The sequence below is a fragment of the Pan troglodytes genome, chromosome 17 (genome assembly GCF_028858775.2).
Source record: "Pan troglodytes isolate AG18354 chromosome 17, NHGRI_mPanTro3-v2.0_pri, whole genome shotgun sequence".
Taxonomy (NCBI): domain Eukaryota; kingdom Metazoa; phylum Chordata; class Mammalia; order Primates; family Hominidae; genus Pan; species Pan troglodytes.
In genome coordinates this window covers 86,880,703-86,897,921 of record NC_072415.2, presented here as the reverse complement: position 1 = coordinate 86,897,921, position 17,219 = coordinate 86,880,703, and the positions used below count along the sequence as shown (strand labels likewise).

The window sequence follows — 17,219 nt, the reverse complement described above, 5'->3', positions numbered from 1 at the left end:
GACATTCCTAATGCCTCCCAAGTCAGAATAGGTATTCTCTGCCACTCATGCACAAACACACATACCAAAATATGCACAAAGCTGCCTGCGTTTAACTGTTATCAAATCTAAGATCTAGAACAGTACTTTTCAGCTACGTGTTTCTGCCCCCTAAGAAGACAGAGGGTAGGTCACTGTAAGAGTTCACTATACACAGGGGGTGCATATGTAGAATTCCAAGGCAGTTTACCCACACAGCCACCTCACACATAAAAATATGACCACTGTTTGCTTTAATTATTCACCCTTTCTGCTACCAAGAACTTTAAACTATCAAAATTAAACAAAAACTGATTGCACAATGATCAGAAAATGAGCAGCTTTGTTTGCCTTAAGTAGAGACTAGTTTCAAAATCAGTTTAAGGCTTTACATAAATATTCTAAATAGAATAATAGCTGTTTACCACCCCAAAAATAAGAAAGCCTATCTCACAGTTGTGCGGAATAAATAAGACAATGTTTCCTGTAGCTACTAGGACAAGGGCCTGCCAATAACTTAGGACCACGGCCATCTCTTTATTCAATGCCCTACCCATCACTCCATAATCCTGCTATTCCATGACTGTATTCAGGCCTGCTGTCATGACTTGGCACCAGATAAGCTATCTTAAAAATTGCTCTTCTTCCCCGATCAGGCCCAGCAATCAGGCTAACCAGCTATATCTTAATGGCAAAGGTCTTTTATTCCCCACCTAGAGACCCTACATTGATTTATACAAAATGTCTACTGGATGCCGAGTTCCAACAAAACTTATTGCATTTATAGCATTCCATGGATTTAACTCAAATTGGCCTCTTATGACAAACTCTTAAGCAGTGTGCATTTAAAATCTCAGTTATCCATAAATCTTAATGATGTATTTCATATTAAAATGAGAGATATAACAATTTCAGCTTCTGAGTGCTTTCTAAAATAACTGACCTAACCCCCAAGCTTTTTATGTTTTTGTTTTTACATTTTGAATAAAAATCGTTCTAACATATGGTTGATCTTCCTCACTCTGCTGTCAGTGTGCACCACCCTCAGAACCCCACTCCGTCACCCCCTATTCCTCTAAGACAACAGCCCCCCGGCCAGGCACCCACAGTGCTCCCACCCTCTCACCCTGAGACCAGATGCTGTCGTTACAAGTATGCCTGGAACACCTGACAGGCATCAGGCCACTCCAAATTGCTACCGCTTTAGCTCATCTCTACCACCCTTTCTCTACTTTTCCTTTTTTTTTTTTTTGAGATGGAGTCTCACTCCGTCACTCAGGCTAGAGTTCACTGGTGTGATCTCCACTCACTGCAACCTCCACCTCCCAGGTTCAAGCAATTCTCCTGCATCAGTCTCTAGAGTAGCTGGGATTACAGGCATGTGCCACCATGCCTGGCTAATTTTTGCATTTTTCATAGAGACAGGGTTTCGCCACATTGGTTAGGCTGGTCTCGAACTCCTGACGCCGCCTCAGCCTCCCAATGTGCTGGGATTACAGGTGTGAGCCACTGCACCCGGCCTCTTCTTTAATTTAAAACTCCCTTCTACCTTCTTCCTTGTGCTCGTATTACAGGAGTGAACCACTGCGCCCAGCCTCTTCTTTACTTTTATTTAAAACTCCCTTCTACCTTCTTCCCTGTGCTGGGATTACAGGCATGAGCCACTGCGCCCAGCCTCTTCTTCTTTTTTTTTTTTTTTTTTTTTTTTTTGAGACGGAGTCTCCCTCTGTAGCCCAGGCTGGAGTGCAGTGGTGCAATCTTGGCTCACTGCAACCTCCACTTCCCAGGTTCAAGTGATTCTCCTGCCTCAGCCTCCTGAGTAGCTGGGACTACAGGCGCAGGCCACCACGCCGGGCTAATTTTTGTATTTTTAGTAGAGACGGGGTTTCACTGTGTTAGTCAGGATGGTCTCGAACTCCTGACCTCGTGATCCGCCCACCTCTGCCTCCCAAAGTGCTGGGATTACAGGCGTGAGCCACTGTGCCCGGCCTCTTATTTAAAACTCCCTTCTACTTTCTTCCCTGTTTCTACTGCTCCTGCCACATTTGTCAGCGTTCAGGTTTTAACACAGCTGGACTTTATCAGGTGAAACTCTGAAGTGTCTGGATCCTGGAGCCCTTTTTGCTTCACAAAGCCTGGCATGTAATGTGTACCTAACAAATACACATTAAATATTTGGAAATACATAGGCCCTAATAGCTTTTTTTTTTAACCTCTTCCCAGTTGTCTGAAGCTCCCAAAACCAGTTTATCTGATTCCCACCTTTCAGCCTCACCGGCTCATGCCCTCCACCTCAAAACTGCCTACGTTAGATTTAATCTTTTTCCAGCTTGTTAAGTACCCTTTGACTATTCTTATTTTATACACATATACCTGGGCCATGTGGTTGTTCCCAGGAGCCAGCTGAAATAAGTCTGCATTATTTTCTTTGCAGAGTCCCTCAGAAAGCCAAATGCTCGGACTGGGTAACAGCACCAGCCACAGGCATCTGCTTTCTTCCAAGAAGGAGCTCTCACCTGTCACTCAAAAGCACCTGCACTGAGAAGTTGGGAGAGCCAGAGAAGACTCCTGCCCTTTCTGAATTTTACCAATTATCTATTCAAATGTATTTACTCATAAGTGGGTACTCAAATGGAAATGAAATGCAACTCATATGGAAAATTCATCCCTAACCTGTATTCAACAGGAAAAGTAATATGTTCTGAATGGTATCGCTTTTTTTTTTTTTTTTTTGAGACAAAGTTTCACTCTTGTTGCCCAGGCTGGAGTGCAATGGCACGATCTCTGCTCACCGCAACCTCCGCCTCCCGGGTTCAAGCGATTCTCCTGCCTCAGCCTCCCAAGTAGCTGGGATTACAGGCATGCGCCACCACACCCAGGTAATTTTGTATTTTTAGTAGACATGGGGTTTCTCCATGTTGGTCAGACTGGTCTCGAACTCCCTACCTCAGCTGAGCTGCCCACCTCGGCCTCCCAAAGTGCTGGGATTACAGGTGTCAGCCATCGCACCAGGCTATGGTATCACTTCTTAAAAAAAAAAAAAAAGTTGAGGGGGGTGGAGCAGAGATACACCATGCATTTGCTTGTATATTCGAAAAATGTTCCTGTAAAACCACAGAAAAAAAGTAGCATTGGTTGCCTGTGAAAAAGGCAACTATCTGACTGGGAATGGGGGCTGGTAAAGAAGAGGTACATAATTATCTCGGGTGAAGGTTGAATGGTGATAACGTATTAACAAAAAAGAATTAAACATAAAATAAATAATCTTTATGGGGGGGTGGGGGGAAGGCCAGTCATATTATCAATGCCCTTGTGGATAAGAAAACTAACATCCAGAGAAATTAAGCCACTTAGTAAAAATCACATAATTAAACCAGTGGCATAGCTAGTAATAATTTTCAATTAATACTCCAGGATACTCTCCTAAGTAATTTTGCTTCCACTCCTCTTAAGATAATGGCTTCTGAGATAAGACCCCAGTTGCTGGGCCAGGCACGGTGGCTCATGCCTGCAATCCCAGCACTTTGGGAGGCCGAGGCAGGCAGATCACCTGAGGTCAAGGGTTTCAGACCAACCTGGCCAACATGGCAAAACCCTGTCTCTACTAAAAATAAAAATAAAAAATCAGCCTGGCGTGGTGGCCCGTGCCTGTAATACTAGCTACTCAGGAGGCTGAGGCAGAAGAATGGCTTGAACCTGGGAGGTAGAGGTTGCAGTGAGCCGAGATCGCGTCATTGAACTCCAGCCTGGATGACAAGACTGAAACTCCATCTCAGAAAAAAAAAAAAAAAAAAAAAACCAGTTGCTACTTTGAGCCTAGTGTAAAAACAACAGACAAATTTGGATTTTATCAACAACAATGTATACTAATATGTAAGCCTAAGACTGTTGATTCAATTAGGAGCCAAGCCAAAGTACCCAATTATCAAAGGCATGAGTAGTTCCAATGAAACAATTATATTCCAAAACTTTGGTATTTGCCATAATAAATATATGAAATAAACTGTGACATGATAAATATCTGTTCAGAAACTCATTAAGTGGTCCTTAATAGTGTCGGTTCGCTCATATTCTTACAGCAGACTGTTTTCCAAGAACAGATTCACCTGGCCAGGCGCGGAGGCTCATGCCTGTAATCCAACACTTTGGAAGGCCGAGGCAGGTGGATCATCTGAGGTCAGGGGTTCAAGACCAGCCTGACCAACACGGTGAAACCTTGTCTCTACTAAAAATACAAAAACGACGCCAGGTGTGGTGGCTCACGCCTGCAATCCCAGCACTTTGGGAGGCCGAGGTGGGTGGATCACGAGGTCAGGAGTTAGAGACCAGCCTGACCAACATGGTGAAACCTTGCCTCTACTAAAAATATAAAACTTAGCCGGGTGTGGTGGCGCGTGCCTGTAATCCCAGCTACTCAGGAGGCTAAGGCAGGAGAATCGCTTGAACCCGGGAGGTGGAGGTTGCAGTGAGGTGAGATTGCACCACTGCACTCCAGCCTGGGCATGGTGGTGCGTGCCTGTAATCCCAGCTACTTGGGAGGCTGAGGCAGAAGAATCGCTTGAACCCGGGAGGTGGAGGTTGCAGTGAGCCGAGATCACGCCACTGCACTCCAGCCTGGGCGATAGAGCGAGACTCTATCTCAAAAAAAAAAAGAAAGAAAGAAAACACACACACACACACACACACAAAAACAGGTTATAAAGACCTTGCTGATAAAACAGGTTGCAGTAAAGAAGAATCACTTGAACCTGGGAGGCGCAGGTTGCAGTGAGCCAAGATCACGTCACTGCACTCCAGCCTGAGTGACAGAGCAAGACTCCGTCTCAAAAAAAAAAAAAAAAGTCCACCTTCACCCAGGTGTTCTTTCAATGCTAATTTTGTCAGTATCTGTATGTATTCGTTGTATTCGTGTAAACTCTTTCTTTTCATGCTTAATGTTATTAACGTCTCCCTCTTTTTCTTTTTTTTTTTTTTGAGACAGTTTCACTCTTGTTGCCCAGGCTGGAGTGCAATGGCACAATCTCAGCTCACTGCAACCTCCACCTCCTGGGTTCAAGCGATTCTCCTGCCTCAGCCTTCTGAGAAGCTGAGATTACAGGCATGTGCCACCACGCCTGGCTAATTTTGTATTTTTAGTAGAGACGGGGTTTCACCATGTTGGTCGGGCTGGTCTCTAACTCCCAACCTCAGGTGATCCATCCGCCTCGGCCTCCCAAAGTGCTGGGATCACAGGCGTGAGCCACCGCACCCGGCCGGTCTCCCTCGTTTTTTAAAGAAACATCGACCCCCTTTGAAATACTTGCTTTACTACCTGTAAATTTGTATTTCTAAAGAAAGACTGTAAACTTGGGTAAATGTATATTCATGCACTACACACACATTACCCAAATTTAAAAAAACCACAGCATATTAAATTATAACAAAATAACACCTCAAGTGTCTATAGCCTTACCTTTAACCAGAACTCTAAGAATTCTAGGCTCAGGATCTGAAAGTAACAGGGCCTTTCTGAAAATGATCCAGCAGCATATTGCAAAGTAGAGTGCTTCCGTTGACAGTGCAAAAAACTAATTTTCTATATATAGCATAATTTCTTGTTTTGTTTGCTGCCATTATTCTGTTTTCACCTCTACAAACATACAATTTGTGTGAACATCAAAACAACACACGTATTAACTTTTAGATAGAGCTAAAGAGCGCCACAGAGAACTGTGGAGAGCCCATTCTGAGATTCTGTCCCCATGTTCAATAAAACATGCATCTTGAAAGGTGGATATCTGTATATCAAAATACGGATACACAGCAGAGACTGGGAAGACACTGATAAATACAGCACTTGGAGTCAGACGACTTGAGGGTGAGTCTCATTCCTGCCAAGTTATGAGCTGTGAGTCTCCAGCAAGCCAAATAAACTCTCTCAGCCTGATTCTTCACCCAAAGATAATGATTTCTGTCCTACCTACTCACAGGGTTGTTAAGATCCAAGTTATATAATAAATTTGAAATAACTTTTAAAATACTTTTTAAGATGCACACCCATCAGATGGCTACAACTAAAAAGACAGACAATACCACAGATTGATGAGGAAATGAAGTAACTGGAAATCTCATATATTGCCAGAGGGCATGAAAATTGCTATAGCCACTCTTGAAAGCTATTTAGCAGCATCAACTAAAGCTAAATACATGCATAACTTATAATCCAGCAGTTCCACTCCTAGGTACATCTCCAACAGAAATGTGTACGTATGTGCACCCAAACGCCATGTTTAAACATTCACAGTAGCACAATTTACAACAGCAGCAACAAAAAGCAACACAGATGCCCTCCAACAACAGAAGGGGCAAATATGTTGGAGGAGATTTTATGATGGAATACTATCAAACAGTGAGAATGAGCAAACTTCTGCTCTACATAAAAACACGGACAAATCTCACATTTTTACCAAAAGAAGCCAGACGTAAGAAAACAGTCTGTATGGTTTCATTTTATTTCAAAAGTTAAACAAATAGGCAAAACTAACCTATGTTGTTAGAAATCAGCAAAGTGGCTAGTCGCAACAAGGAGGGTCCTTACTGGGATGGAGCACAGTGAAGATTTCTTAGGGTGCCACTTAATGTCTTCTTTCTTAATCTAGGTGCTGACTACATAAGTGAGTTCTCTTTGTGAAAAATTCATTGAGCCAACCACAATTTCTGTTCTTCTCTGTGTGTTATATATCAATATAGTTTACTCAAAAGTAAAGTGCTATAATACATAACTTCCTTTTCTCTTCCTGTCTTTTCCTCTGGATTGGGGGTCAAGTAACTGTGGCCTAGCCTTTTTTGGTACACAAAGGTTTGCTGAAACTCAGGCATATAGCAGATCTGAGTAGTCACGACAGAGGCCGTACAACCTACAAAGCCTAAAACATTTACCACCTGACCCTTGACATAAAGAATACTTGCCAACTCCTGCACTACACTGTAAACTATGACTCCATCTGGAATCACAGCCATCACGACTGCAATCCCTGAAATTTCCACGACTTTCCACAGGTCACAGCACTCCTCCCACCACAGTGAAGTCTCTGAGAGATAAAGGCATTAAAGGTTTACATGCACTATGCATTATTTTCTACAGTAAAAAGCTCTAATGTTTACTTAACCATAATCTCCCTAAAGCTGATAAGGCCCTTTGTCTTAGTCATGGGATAGAAAGACTAGTTGTTCTCCTAAATAATAACTTTATGAAAATTAACACAATAAAGACAGTTGTCTCTTTCTGACTTCTGTGCCCAAGATCAATGTACTTCACTCCATATGTTTTAACCCCTCCACTGAATGTTCTCTGCCAAGCATTTTCAAGCTGATAAATGTGATGGTGAGTATTTGAGCCTAGTTTGCTGCCCAACGATGCAAAAGTATGTATTTCCTAAAAATGTGCAATGTCTTCTAAATATGACATGTACCACCAACAATTTGTGAGGTGACGTTAAGTGATACACAAATAACTAATTCTAATGGCTATCTATCCATTTTAATGTGTCTTGACATAAAGTATCATTGACACATCAAAACAGTATGATATTGGCAAAAGGACAGAGACACTAGTGAGAGTTCAGAAGTAAACACATATATTTATCATCCATTGATTTTTAACAAGAATGCCAGTACCATTCAATGAGGCAAGAAACAGTTCTAGCCGAAGTGGATATACAAAGGTTAAAAACTGAATTCAAAGCCAGGCGCGGTGGCTCACGCCTGTAATCCCAGCACTTTGGGAGGCTAGGCGGGCGGATTGACTGACATTAGGAGTTCGAGACCAGCCTGGCCAACATGGTGAAACCCTGTCTCTACTAAAATAACAAAAAATTAGCCAGGCGTGGTGGCACACGCTTTTAATCCCAGCTACTCAGAAATCTGAGGCAGGAGAATTGCTTGAACCTGGGAGGCAGAGGTTGCGGTGAGCCAAGATTCCACCACTGCACTCCAGCCTGGGCAACAAGAGTGAAACTCTGTCTCAAAAAAAAAAAAAAGAAAAAAAGGAATTCAGACCTTCACTTCATACCATATACAAAAATTAAATCAGATCAAAGACTTCAATTTAACAACTAAAACTATAAATCTCCTAGAAGAAAAACATAAGGGACAAGCTTCGTGACTACGGATTTGGCAACAGTGTCTTAAATTTGACACGAAAAGCTACAAATAACCAGGAGGAAACAAACACAAATTGCACTCTATTAAAATTTAAAACTTTTGTGAAGGCTGGGCATGGCAGCACATGCCTGTAATTCCAGCACTTTGGGAGGCTTGCGGGGGGGGCGGGGGGTGCGGATCACTTGAGGCCAGGAGTTCAAGACCAGCCTGGCCAACATGGCAAAACCCCATCTCTACTAAAAATACAAAAATTAGCCAGGGGTGGTGGCACACGCTCGCAATCCCAGCTACTCCAGAGGCTGAGGCATGAGAATTGCTTGAACCTGGAAGTCAAAGGTTGCAGTGAGCCAAGACTGCACCACTGCACTCCAGCCTGGGCATCAGAGCAAGACTGTGTCTCAAAAAAACAAATAAATAGGCCGGGCGCGGTGGCTCACACGCCTGTAATCCCCACACTTTGGGAGGCCAAGGCGGATGGATCAAGAGGTCAGGAGATCGAGACTATCCTGGCTAACACAGTGAAACCCTGCCTCTACTAAAAATACAAAAAATTAGCCAGGCGTGGTGGTGGGCGCCTGTAGCTCCAGCTACTCGGGAGGCTGAGGCAGGAGAATGGCATGAACCCGGGAAGCAGAGCTTGCAGTGAGCCGAGATCGCACCACTGCACTCTAGCCTGGGCGACAGAGCAAAACTCTGTCTCAAAAAATAATAATAATAATAATAAATAAATAAATGCAAATAAAACCTTTGTGAATCAAAGGGCACTATCAAGAAGGAGAAAAGGGCCAGGCATGGTAGCTCACACCTGCAGTCCCAGCTACTTGGGATGCTAAGGCAGGAGGATAATTTGAGGCCAGGAGTTTAAGGGCAACATAGCAAGATCCTGTCTTTAAAAAATAAAACATAAAAATTTAGCCAGGCATGGTGTTGGGCACCTGTAGTCCCAGCTACTTGGGAGACTGAGGCAGGAGAATCACTTGCGCCCGGGGGTTTGGGGCTGCAGTGAGCTATGCTCGCACCACTGCACTCCAGCCTGGGCAACTGAAAGAGTGAGACACTGCCTCAAAGAAAAAAAAATTATAAAGACTGTATAGGCCAGGCGTGGTGGCTCACACCTGTAATTTCAGCACTTTGGGAGGCCGAGGTGGGCAGATCACGAGGTCAGAAGTTCGAGACCAGCCTGGCCAACATGGTGAAACCCTGTCTCTACTAAAAATACAAAAATTAGTTGGGTGTGGTGGTGGGCGCCTGTAATCCCAGCTACTTGGGAGGCTGAGGCAGGAGAATCGCTTGAACCCAGGAGGCGGAGGTTGCAGTGGGCCAAGATTGTGCCAATGCACTCCAGTCTAGGCAACAGAGCAAGACTTAATCTCAAAAAAAAAAAAGAATGTATAAATAGCAGGCTAATGGATGGAGGTATAAATGACATTTAAAAATACTTTATTGAGCCAAAAGAAGGCAAGAAAGAAAGGGGAATATAAAATGATGAATCAAGTAGAAAACTATGTCTCAAAACGGCCTTAAATGTACTTAAAATCAGCATATCAATTAAAGACAAAGATCATCAGGCCATACTTAGAAAAGTTAACTATAGGCTGCTTGCAAGAGATATAACTTACATATAAGGATAGAAAGACAAAGTAAAAGAATTGAGAAATAAATACTATAGAACACTAACCAAAGCAGTCATGGTGCAGGTGTACCAACATCAAAGGAGGCTTTAAGGCAAAAGTCATTACTAGATATAAAGTATGAAGTATGACTTATTTCATAATGATAAAAGAGTTACTATACCAGGAAAATATAAGATCTTTCAATTTGTATGGTTAAAAATGTAGCTCAAAATATAAAGATTGACAGAATATAAGAATAGACAAATTCACAATCATAGGAGAATTTAATATTTAATACACTTTTCTGAGTAACTGACAGAAAAAAATAGATATATGTTCTTTTCAAGTGCACATGGAACATTTACCAAATATAACCACATAACATGAAAAGACCCAAGAAGTTTTCAAATAATTAAATAATTCAAGGTAAGTTCTCTGACAACAATCCAAGTAAACTAGAAATCAGTAACAATGAAGGTAATTTCAAAATCTGGCCACATCTTTTGCAATAACTTATGAGAACTCACAATAGAAATCAGAAAATAGTCTTGAACTTAGTGAAAACAAGAATAAACCATATCAAAATTTTGTGGATGCAGTTAAAACTGTAGAATTGCCAATAGCCTTAATACCTACGACCTTAAATGTAGATATTAGAAAGTAAGAAAGGCTGAAAATTAGTTCAGTATCCATATCAAGAAGCTGAGGGAAAAAAAAAAAAAAAAAACAGAAAATAAAATGTAGGTACAGAACCGGAAGCGGCGTATATGTAGTTCTCTTCCCTTTTGCGACCATCGGTGAAGCGGGAGCAGCCCAAATGAAGTTCAATCCCTTTGTGACTTCTGACCAAAGTAACAACCACAAAAGGCATTTCAATGCACCTTCCCACATTCGCAGGAAGATTTTGTCTTCCCTTCTTTCCAAAGAGCTAAGAGACAAGTACAATGTTCGATCCATGTCCATCCGAAAGGATGATGTTCAGGTTGTATGAGGACACTATAAAGGTCAGCAAACTGGCAAAGTAGTCTGGGTTTACAGGAAGAAATATGTCCTCTACATTGAATGGGTGCAACGGGAAAAGGATAATGGCACAACTGTGCATACAGGCATTCACCCCAACTGTGCACACAGGCATTCACCCCAGCAAGGTGGTTATCACTAGGCTAAAACTGGACAAAGACCGCAAAAAGATCCTTGAACGGAAAGCCAAATCTCGCCAAGTAGAAAAGTAAAAGGGCAAATATAAGGAAGAAACAATTGAGTAGATGCAGGAATAAAGTAATCTTATATAGAAGCTTTCATTAAAACTTGAAATGAAAAAAAAAACCCTAAGGAAAGTAGAAGCAGGAAAATGATAAGGAGAAGAAACTAGTGGAATATAAAACAAACATCTATAAATTGAATTGAAAGTCCAAACTTGGATCTTTGAGAAGATTGTTAAAATTCATAAACCCTGCCATGACTAAGAAAAAAATAAGAAAAAGCACAATCTCCACCATCAGGGAAGAGAGAAGGGCCATCACTACAGAGCCTGCAGTCATAAAAAGATAATGAGATACTTATGAATAATGTTCTGTTAATAAATTTTAAAATATTAGATGGTTCTTACAAACAAAACTTACCAAAACTGACACAAAGTAAAATTTTAAACTTCAGTTGTCTTATATATACTAAAGAAATTGAATCTGCAATTTAAAATTTTCCCCAAAAGGCCTAGGCATGGTGGCTCATGCCTGTAATCCCAGCAGTTTGGGAGGCCGAGGTGAGAGGACTGCCTGAACCTAGGAGTTCAAGACAAGCCTGGACAACATGACAAGACCTCATGTCTATTTTTAAAATTATTTTAAAAATTAAAAATATAAAATTTCCCCAAAGAAATCTCAAAGCCCAGATGATTCTAACAGGGAATTCTACCACAGATTTAAAAACCATATAATGTCAACCTTATTATAAACTCTTAGAGAGAAAAGAAAATAAAGGAAGACTTCCCAACCTATTTTATGAAGCCAGCAAAATACTAGTATCAAAACTTGAGAATGGCAATATAAAAAAATAAAATTGTAGTCCAATATGGCTCATAAACACAGATATAAAAAGCATAAAGTATGTACAAATCAAATCCAGATATACAAAAAAGAATAATATCGCAACAAGTTTGCTTGTGTCCCAGGGATACAAGTTTGGCTTACCATTAGAAAAATCAATGTTTTTCACCCTATTAACAAAATATAAAAGAAAAATCACATGATCACCACAAAAAATACAAAGTAAACATGATAAAATTCAAGACCCATTCATGATAAAAAACACTTAGCAAAATAGAAATAAAACTTATGTAATCTTATAATATCTACCTCCACCCCCCAAAAGAAACCCACAACAAGCACCCTAGTTAATAATATAATTTTCCTCCTGCAGTTGGGAACAAGTCAAGAATGTCCCTTATTCACCACATTTATTCACCATTATAGAAGAGATCCTAGCCAGTACAATGAGCTAGAAAAAATAGTAATGAAAGTGATAAAGATTGGAAATGAAGAAATAAACCTGTTGATATTTACAAATATGATTATAGAGAAAATTCCAAAAGAATCTACAGCTAAACTATTACAAATAATAAATATGTAAAAGACTTTGGATACAATACCAATTTTTAAAAACCAATTGTATTTCTATAAACAAGCAACATATAGAAAATGAAATTTTTAAAATACCATCAACAATAGTTTCAGGAAATATCAAATATCTAGGAGTAAATTTAACAATATTTGTATAAGTCCCGTATCTTGAAGTCCCAAAACATTACCGAGAGACGATAACGAGGAAAGAAATGATAGGAGAGATCATGTTTAGATTCAAAGACTCAAGATTGTAAAGACATTAGTTCCACCCACATTATCTATAGAGTCAATATAATTTGATCAAGATCCCAGCAAGTTTTTTTATGAAAACTTATATGCTGATTCAGAAATCTACATGAAATTGAAAAGTACCAACAATTGTCAAGATGATCGCAAAAATTAAAAACTAAATGGAGGACTTATATTTCCCATACCAGATACCAAGACTCAGAATAGCATAATTAAGACAGTGTGAAACTGACTAGCCAGGAACAAAAAAAAAAAAAAAAAAAACAGTGGAAAAGAGTAAGTACAGAACAATTCTTCACCTGATTTGCAACCATGTAAAAAAAAGACAAAAATGGTATTTCCAACAAATACTACAGATTAATTGGATATCTACATGTGTAAAAAAAAAAAAAAAAAAAAAAATCCTGACCTTTCCCTCTTCAAATCACATTCAGATGAAGTGTCAATCTAAAGGTGAGACGTATAGCTGGGCACAGCAGCTCACACCTGTAATTCCAGCACTTTGGGAGGCCAAGGTGGGCGGACCACCTGAGGCGAGGAGTTGGAGGCCAGCCTGGCCAACATGGTGAAACCCCATCCCTACTGAAAATACAAAAAATTAGCCAAGTGCGGTGGTGCGCACCTGTAATCTGAGCTACTCAGGAGGCTGAGGTACAAGAATCGCTTGAACCCAGGAAGCAGATGTTGCAGTGAGCCAAGATCACACTACTGCACTTGAGCCTGGGTGACAGAGCGAGACCCTGTCTCAAAAAAATAAAATAAAGATGTAAAACAATAAAGCCTCTAGATGAAAACATAGGAAAATATTACTTATTTTCAAATATTATTTAAATAGATCCGAAAAGTACTAAAGGACTGACAAATTGTTATTAAGAACTTGTTTAATTGATTAGAAGGTATCTTTAAAAGAGTGAATAGGAGACTATAAAAAACTCATCCAGAGTATATAAAGACCTCCTATAAATCAGTAATAAAACGGCATACAGCCCTTCACCAAAGAAGATACACAGATGGCAAATGAGCCTATGAGAAGATGCTCAACATCGTATGTTAAAAATTAAACGTACGATGGAAATTGCAAATTAAAATGAGATATCCAGTACACGCCTAACAGAATGGCTAAAATCCAAAAAACTAATTAATCCCAAATGCTGGTTAGGATGTACAACAGAAACTCATTCATTCCTGATGAGAATACAAAATGGTACAACCACTTTGGAAAACAGCTTCGCAGCCTGTTAGAAAAAACTAAACATAGTTTTCCCATACAACCCAGCAGTCACAGTCCCCGAGATTTACCCCCAATGACTTGAGAACTTACATCCAACACAAACCTGCACGCAAATATTTATAGCAACTTTGCTCATATTGCTAAAAACTGGAAGCAACCAAGATGTCCTTCAAAATGTAAATGGATAAATGTGATACATCCATACAGTAGAATATTATTCAGCAACAAAATGAAATACCTATCAAGCCTTGAAAAGACATGGAGGAATGCATGTCTTACTCAAAGCCAATCTGAAAGGTTGCATACTGAATGCTTCCAGCTATGTGACATTCTGGGGAAGGCAAAACTATAAGGACAATAAAAACTATGTGACATTCTGGGGAAGGCAAAACTATAAGGACAATAAAAATATCAGTGCTTGCCATTGGTCAGGGAAGGGATGGATGAACAGGCGGAGGAAAGGGCAGTGAAACTATTCTGTATGACAGTATACGGCAAATATGCATTTGTCCAACCCATGGGATACACAACACAGAAAATATATCCTAATGCGAATGATGGGCTTTAGTTAATAACAATGTATCAGCATTGGCTAAATTTACTACACCAATGCAAGATGTTACCAATAGGAGAAACTGTGAGGAGAGACAGAAGGTGTCTCCATACTATCTGCTCCATAATATCTGCTCAATTTTGGGTAAGCATGAAACTGCTCTAGAAAAGAAAGTATTAATTTTAATATATGTCCCAGTAGAAAAACAGGCCAAGTCTTCAACAGGAGCTTAGCAAAAGAGAACAAATGGCTGACAAACATAAAAACTGTATTAGCATAGAACTCAAAATAAAAATCAAAATGAGATACCACTATACATACCAAAACAGCTAAACAATAAAGGGACAGGCCCATCTTGTCCAATCCACAGTCCACATGCAGCCCAGGACGGCTTTGAATATGGCCCAACACAAATTCGTAAACTTGCCTAAAACATTATGAGACTTTTTTTGAGATTTTTTTTTTTTTAACTCCACCAGCTATCATTAGTGTTAGCGTATTTTATGTATGGCCCAAGACAGTTCTTCCAATGTGGCCCAGGGAAGCTGAAAGATTGAATCTCCGGGGAGAGGCAATACTAAGTGCTACGGAGCCTGCGGAACAAATGCACGCTCATCCCCTGCTGGTAGGAGAGGAAGCCGGGACTGTCACTGGGCGACAGGCTGGCTGTATCCACTACGGCCCATAAATACATAAAAGTTTGTAGCAACACTTATTCAAAAGAGCCAAAAACTGGAAATAACCCAAATATCAAGAAGAGTAATTTATGGTAGGTTCATATAATGTAATACTATATACTTATCAAAATAAACACAGTTCTGCTGCATAGCAACAGGAAAAATCTCATAAAAATAAATATTGAATGAATCAAGCCAGAAAAAAATACGGTTTCATACTATAAATTCAATTTAGTTCAAAAACAGGTAAAGCTGGCCAGGCACCGTGGCTCACACCTGTAATCCCAGCACTTTGGGAGGCCGAGGTGGGTGGATCACAAGGTCAGGAGATCAAGACCAGCCTGGCCAACATGGTGAAGCCCCATCTCCACTAACACACAAAAAATTAGCCAGGCGTGGTGGCGCGTGCCTGTAATCCCAGCTACTCAGGTGGCTGAGGCAGGATAATCACTTGAACCCGGGAGACGGAGGTTGCAGTGAGTGGAGATCGCACCACTGAACTCCAGCCTGGCAACAGGGCGAGACTCCGTCTCAAAAAAGAAAAAACAAAACAAAAACAGGTAAAGCTAACATGTCGTATCAGAAGCCAGGACAGTGCGGGGAGGGCCTGTGACTGCGAGGGGCACGAACACACTGGATGCTGGCTTGACAGGAAAACTCATGAAGCTCCTCACCTAAAACCTGTGCGCTTTTCTAGGCAGATGTTTTTTGTGATTAAAATAGTTACTTAAACCTAACAACAAAGAGGTTTCAAATAAATATACACATTTCTGGCTTCTCTTAGCAATCATAAACCGGCTGGGTGCCATGGCTCATGCCTGTAATCCCAACACTTTGGGAGGCTAAGGCAGGGGATAGCTTGAGGCCAGGAAGTTGAGACCAGCTTGAGTAACATGGCGAAACCCCATCTCTACAAAAAATACAAAAATTAGCCGGGCGTAGTAGCACGAGGGTGTAGTGCCAGCTACTCAGGAGGCCGAAGTGAGAGGATGGCTTGAGTCCGGGAGGCAGAGATTACAGTGAGCCGAGATCATAGCACTGCACTCCAGCCTGGGCGACAGAGCGAGACTCCGTCCAAAAAAAAAAAAACCTCCCCCAGGAGATTCCATAATGCGTGAGTTGCCAAGGGTGAGAGCCACGCTCCAGGCCTTGCCATGATACTTCATGTGAAGAAAAGTTCTATGACAAAACATAGCTTGAAAAACACTGCTACTTTCTTGAAAGCAGAGACGCACTATCTCTGTACACACAGACAACATAAAGGCTTGAAATACAAAAAGCATTCCAAAAGTGTGGAATTGACTTTATCTAATAAGGAATTACGGTTTACACTATAGCTTTTCCCAAGCTGGTTTTGCATGAAAGACCAAGGTTTTAAACCCATGTGATGTCACTACTTAATGCCAGGATTATAAAATCTTTAGAGGTTATCTAATCACACTTCCTTCAAAATACTAAATACTCCACGGTGGCTCACACATGTAATCCTAACACTGGGAGGCCAAGGGGGGCAGATTGCCTGAGCTCAGGAGTTCAAGACCAGCCTGGGCAACATGGTGAAACCCCGTCTCTACTAAAATACAAAAAATTAGCTGGGCATGGTGGCATGTGCCTGTGGTCTCAGCAACTCAGGAGGCTGAGACTGGAGAATTGTTTGAACCCAGAAGGCGGAGGTTGCAGTGAGCCCAGATCACGCCACTGCATACCAGCCTGGGCAACAGAGCGAGACTCCGTCTCCAAAATAAATAAACACATACTCCAAATTTCGGCCTACCTAAAAAGTTCAATTATGGAGAGTGGAGGGTTTCATCCTTGGATAGACACCTGATATTGTTAGAAAGTTACTGTTTTAAGCAGAAGCTGTCTCCCTGAAGCAAGTAAGGACTGCACTGTTACCAGAAGCCTGAGGGGATTACAGCTCTGGCTGCCTCCTGCCGCTTCAAAAGATAAAGTCTGGCAGGCGTGGGGGCTCACGCCTGTAATCCCAGCACTTTGGGAGGCCAAGGCAGGTGGATCACCTGAGGTCAGAAGTTCAAGAACAGCCTGGCCAACATGGCAAAACCCCATCCCTACTAAAAATACAAAAAATCAGCCAGGCGTGGTGGCATGCACCTG

At 41.1% G+C, this 17,219-nt stretch overlaps 1 protein-coding gene and 1 pseudogene across 5 annotated transcripts in view; one reads left to right on the top strand and one right to left on the bottom strand.

The window, feature by feature from the left end:
* ZNF236 (zinc finger protein 236) overlaps positions 1 to 17,219 on the bottom strand; it is a 148,347-nt gene that overhangs the window by 125,381 nt on the left and 5,747 nt on the right. The window lies entirely within an intron of this gene.
* On the top strand, positions 10,555 to 11,050 carry LOC100608542 (large ribosomal subunit protein uL24-like; annotated as a pseudogene).